The 6,084-nt window shown below is 40.3% G+C and overlaps 1 non-coding gene across 1 annotated transcript; it reads right to left on the reverse strand.

Annotated features, from left to right (window-relative positions):
• Positions 1-1,677: 1,677 nt before the first annotated feature.
• On the reverse strand, positions 1,678-1,796 carry LOC115795156 (5S ribosomal RNA). The gene has a single exon (XR_004021230.1). It is a non-coding gene; the product is annotated as a 5S ribosomal RNA (ribosomal RNA).
• Between the last annotated feature and the right edge of the window lie 4,288 nt (positions 1,797-6,084).

The following is a 6,084-nucleotide window of genomic DNA, read 5'->3' on the forward strand; positions in this document are numbered from 1 at the left end:
TTGTAACCACAGCAAAACTTGTGTTGTGATTCTTCTTGTGATCAAAGTGATTTTCAGGATCAATATTATGTTCAGCGTTGTGCTGTCTGTGCTCAGAGTTCCTCTCCTCATGTGAAGCTTTGGATGCAGTCAGTAACTTTCATCTCAGCATCCTCATGCCCAATCCTTCATTTTACACTCCACAATAATGAAGTTTGGACTTATTAACTATGAGTGAGCCATACATCTGTCATATCACTGCAATCTGTCCAAATCTTACTGTGATGACTTCGGCCTCCTCTGGTGTCCCGTTTCATTGAATCCACACCTCACAGTTTCTCATCCACGTTTCCTGGATTTGGTTTTGTTTCCTGAGAATCCGGGCCGGCCTCGCCATGTCGCACTTCTTCTTTGTTAAATGTTGCTCCACAAATCCTTCTTTTCCTCTGAGTTTTTGGGCTTTTCTCTTCATAAATGGATGCTGAGCTGTTTCTGCCTTGCTGTCTGTCCTCTGAAGTGCTGACAGGCTGAAATGTCATGGCTGCCAATAGCAGCATCTGTGGAGTCAAAGAGCCGGAGGAGCCGTTGCTCCGGGGAGTTCTTTTTTTTCGGGGGAAGGGGGGGGGGGGGAGGGGGGGGGGGCTGTCAAGTCTGGCAGTTTTTGCAGTCAGAATGATGATCTGAATGCACTTTTGTACCAAACTTATTTGCTTTTTCAAGAAGAGCTCTATCAGTTTTCTGTAGGATTTTCTGGTCAATTGTAGTTTTATTTTTATTTTATTTATTCTTACCAGATCTGACAGGCAGGAAGAGAAGAGAGATAGAGAGAGGAAAGAAAAAAAGAGAAAAAAACAGGAAAAAAGGGGGGAGAGAACAGAAAAAAATAGAAGATAGATAGCTACACATACATACACATTCGCATATATATACATGCATATACATGTACACATATACAGTGAGTACGAAAGTATTCAGACCCCTTTAAATTCTTCACTCTTTGTTTCATTGCAGCCATTTGCTAGAATCAAAAAAGTTCATGTTATTTCTCATTAATGTGCACTCAGCTCCCCATCTTGACAGAAAAAAACAGAAATGTAGAAATTTTTCAAATTTATTAAAAAAGAAAAACTGAAATATCACATGGTCATAAGTATTCAGACCCTTTGCTCAGCATTGAGTAGAAACACCCTTTTGAGCTACTACAGTCATGAGTCTTCTTGGGAATGATGCAACAAGCTTTTGACACCTGGATTTGGGGATCCTCTCCCATTCTTCCTTGCAGATCTTCTCCCTTTGTTGGCCGTTGGTGGACGGCCATTTTCAGGTGTCTACACAGATGCTCAGTTGGGTTTAGGTCAGGGCTCTGGCTGGGCCAGTCAAGTAATGGTAAATGGTAAATGGACTAGTTCTTATATAGCACTTTTCTACTCAGATATGAACACTCAAAGCGCTTACACAACACGTTCACATTTATCCCATGCACACGCATTCATACAAGCACTTCCATGATTAATTAATTAAGCTAAGTGCTTTAATCGTCTAACATTCACTCACATTCATACTCCAACGGAACGGTCGGAGAGCAACTTGGGGTTAAGTATCTTGCCCAAGGATACATTGGCACGCAGCCAGGAATTGAACCACTGACCTTCCAATCAGTAGGTGACCTGCTCTACCTACTGAGCTACAGCCACCCCAAGCTTACAGCACCTGGTATTCCCAGGCGGTCTCCCATCCAAGTACTGACCAGGCCCGACCCTGCTTAACTTCCGAGATCAGACGAGATCGGGCGCGTTGAGGGTGGTATGGCCATAAGGTAAAGTATGGTCACAGAGTTGTTCTGAAGCCACTCCTTTGTTAGTTTAGCTGTGTGCTTCGGGTCATTGTCTTGTTGGAAGGTGAACCTTCATCCCAGTCTGAGGTCCTGAGCACTCTGGAAGAGGTTTTCTTCCAGGATATCTCTGTACTTGGACGCTTTCATCTTTCCTTCAATTGCAACCAGTCGTCCTGTCCCTGCAGCTGAAAAACACCCCCACAGCGTGATGCTGCCACCACCATGTTTCACTGTTGGGATTGTATTGGGCAGGTGATGAGCAGTGCCTGGTGTTCTCCACACATACTGCTTAGAATTAACACCAAAAAGTTCAATCTTCGTCTCATCAGACCAGAGAATCTTATTTCTCATAGTCTGGGAGTCCTTCATGTGTTTTTCATATGTCTTGCACTGAGGAGAGGCTTCTTTCGGGCCGCTCTGCCTTAAAGCCCCGACTGGTGGAGGGCTACAGTGATAGTTGACTTTATGGAACTTTCTCCCATCTCCCTACTGCATCTCTGGAGCTCAGCCACAGTGATCTTTGGGTTCTTCTTCACCTCTCTCACCAAGGCTCTTCTCCCACGATTGCTCAGTTTGGCTGGACAGCCAGGTCTAGGAAGAGTTCTGGTCGTCCCAAACTTCTTCCATTTAAGGATTATGGAGGCCACTGTGCTCTTAGGAACCTTGAGTGCTGCAGAAATTCTGTTGTAACCTTGGCCTGATCTGTGCCTAACCACAATTCTGTCTCTGAGCTCCTTGGGCAGTTCGTTAGACCTCATGATTCTCATTTGCTCTGACATGCACTGTGAGCTGTCAGGTCTTATATAGACAGGTGTGTGCCTTTCCTAATCAAGTCCAATCAGTTTAATTAAACACAACTGGACTCCAATGAAGGAGTAGAACTATCTAAAGGAGGATCAGAAGAAATGGACATCATGTGAGTTAAATATGAGTGTCAAAGCAAAGGGTCTGAATACTTATGGCCATGTGATATTTCAGTTTTTCTTTATTAATAAATTTGCAGGGCAGGGAAAGACCCAGGGGGACCCGGGTCATCCAAGGCCCACCAGGAGCTCAAAAGACCTGAGGCCATACATCTTGATGGCAGCCGAGCACACACCCCAGAGGAGGAAGGAGGAATATTTATATTTATAATAATAATAAAATAAATATAAAAAATAAATAAAAAAATAATATTTATAATAAAAATGCAAAATTTAATCAAAACCATATTCAGTGTAAGACAGACTTCATGGCAGTGATTATTAGGGTGTGCACAAGCTAGGTAATACTATTCTTAACCTACAATATTTCAAAGGGATTTTACTTTATGTTCTGACTTTATTGAGTCGAACTCATAATGTGGCTAGAAAAGGATCTTAAGAGTCAGCAAGAGTAAAGCTTTCACAGAGCCGACAGGCTTTATTCTGGTCCAATAAAACAGCAGAGTATTCAGGAGTTTCACTGTGACGCTGTTAATTCCAGCTAATACGTTTAAATGTTGCAGTTCATTATGATCAATTACTCATAAAGAAAAAACTGACCCATTCGATCTGTTGTTCATCATTTCATAGAAAAACTTTGATGCTTTGATCGTCAGGTGCAGAGGTTTGATCATCCTTTCAGCTGAGTTGCTTAGTTAGAACATAGTTTAAGCATTTTTATCCAGAGGTTAAACAAAAGCCAATAGGAGTGTTATATAACTTGTGTAGCTTAACAAAATACGCCGTGTGACTACAAAGTCACGAGTTCTGTGTGTCAAGCTTGGAGTGAGTACAAAACTGTAAAAGATGCAGGCTGTGATTTGATGAACACACTGCTTATGTAGCAACTTTGGAGTTTTTTAAAAACACAAACGATGAGAGAAACTCCATCAGGAAAATGTTGGATACTTTGTTTGTGGCAATACCCGATCAAGAAACTATACATGTTTTTTTTTTTGCCTGTGAGGAGGGGGAGAGAATCGGGCCTTGATGATGAAGTAATGCAGGACTTTTTCTGTGAGTTCACATCTATGTTCTTTCTGCAGATGTGAGGAGAGTGGAACCATGTTAGTAAGGGGGACTGTCACAGAATAGTTTTGCTTAAGAAAAAATGGACATGAGGTGTAACTGATGTTTTGAAAGAAAAGCTGATGAAAATCCTTTTTTTTTTTTTTGAATAAACACAGACCCACTAGGAGGATGTGATGGGGGCAACTGTAAGCATGCCTCATTTGAAATGCACAAGTGTGAGTCTCACACAGACAAAGTTAAAAAATATTGACTTATATCAACCTATGTTTCTTCATACAGGTATATAAGAAAATGAAAACCAACTGATCCAAACGTTGCACATGCTGGTTCACTATGACGCTCAGTTAGAGAAGCTACATCATGAATATGGTGGATAACTTGTTAGTGATTTTTTTTAAGGTTTATGTGTCCTGTTCCCCCCTAAAGTCAGTATCTGCTGTACGATTATGGTATCATAAACGTGTGTTTATGTGGCAACAGGTAGCCTGGTAATTAGTAATTAATTATTTGGGGTATTAATATTGTGCTGTGGGGCTGTGGGATTTACAGAATACACAGAGGTCTCTACGTCTGGGCTGCTTAAGGGGCCGGTTTATCCAAATGACCAAAGCTGCATATATAGCAGATGCTGTCCGGCTTCAGATATATATCCATCATTCCCCTCCACAGCCCAGTGTTTCAATGAAATCTTGTAAGCCACTGTTTTACTGCTCATGCTTACATCTACAATAAGAAAAAGGTGCTGAGCAGCTGCCATTTTTATCCAACTTTTCACAGTAGTGACCAAAGTACGGCTGTAGCCTACACTTTATTTATTCATACAATAAATGTATTTATTTATGAAAGAAATAAAGTGCAGTGCAAAATAAATAAAGATTTTTTATGTAACAACATGAAACGTGCATGAAGTGCTTCCATGGTGACCTGCTGTGTCGTAAAGAGAGAACTTTATAAACTGCCTGCAGTTTTCTGCTTCAAAGATCAAAAACAATTCATTTGTGCGAGAGAAACCATCGAGTTCGGAGTATTTTGGAGTATAGCTTTATTTTCACAAACTTTCCACAGTGTATTTGAGCATTTCTGTTTCCTACTGAGATACAAAACAGCAAAATCTCAATGGAACGAAGTAGAGGAATCTACAAACCCATCAGGGTATGAGAGGTTTTGTTTGTACTGCATTTAAACCATTTAAAGAGATTGATGTGTTTTTTAAAAGCTAAGAAACTGAGAATCAAATTAACTAATGATGAATAACTTGTCATTTCTATGGCAGGTGTTGTTTGGCACTGCCATATATGAGACAGCTGTGAGCACCTGCTGGCATCTCAAAGGCTACAAGACTCAGGTAAGATCCACTGTCCATGCAAGCCAAAAACTGACATCAAATATGTTCATTTCTGAAAAACTGTGTGGTCATGATAAAATATCTACTTTTATTTTTAGATTGCCATAATGAGGGAATTCCTCAGGCTTCAGCAGGAAAATCGGATTCCACCTAACATCACTGCTGAGGACATGAGAGACCTTTTGGTGCAGGAGAGCAACAAAACAGTCAGAGAGCAGTGAGTTACTGAGACACCTGCAGACCATCCAGCTCACACCTGAAAGTCTCTTTCACTGTAAAACCCGATGACTTAGCTCAACTCAAATTATTTGAGGAAACCGATTGCCTTGAATCATTTAAGCTCTTTAACTCAAACATTTAAAGCATGAAAAATGACTCATTATGAGTAAAAGTATCTCAGATATTTTGTGTTAAAGCAGCTTGGATGAATAAAGCCAAAAACGTTGTGGTTTTATTAAAAGGAAACATAACATTTTTTTGAGGGGGGGTTATTTTCCAGACAGGGAAGTCACGTGGGACGGGATGCAAACCCGAGCCACCCAGGCGCTCATGAGTGCCTCTTTTTTTTAATTCAATCTACAAATGTACCTATACAAACATTTGTTAAAATAGTGAATATTCTGTAAATCAACCTATTTCACAGTTACTGATTGAATTAATGATTCTATCTTTTTGATATGACCATCATCAAAGCTTTACACTTTGGGGGATCGTTAACAATTATCTGCATACATATTTGGTATGTGATTATTTGACAGCTGAAATAGAAACAACAACTGAACGATGAAAGATGAAGTGGTGTTCACATTTTTTGTAATGATATAAGGTAAACGCCAAGAAAATGAGTCCGGGGAGCTAAGTGGAAATATATTACCACAACTTAAAATACTCAACAAATTTAAGTGTATTCAAAACAACTGACTTTGAACTTC

Source organism: Archocentrus centrarchus, chromosome 16 (genome assembly GCF_007364275.1).
Source record: "Archocentrus centrarchus isolate MPI-CPG fArcCen1 chromosome 16, fArcCen1, whole genome shotgun sequence".
NCBI lineage: Eukaryota > Metazoa > Chordata > Actinopteri > Cichliformes > Cichlidae > Archocentrus > Archocentrus centrarchus.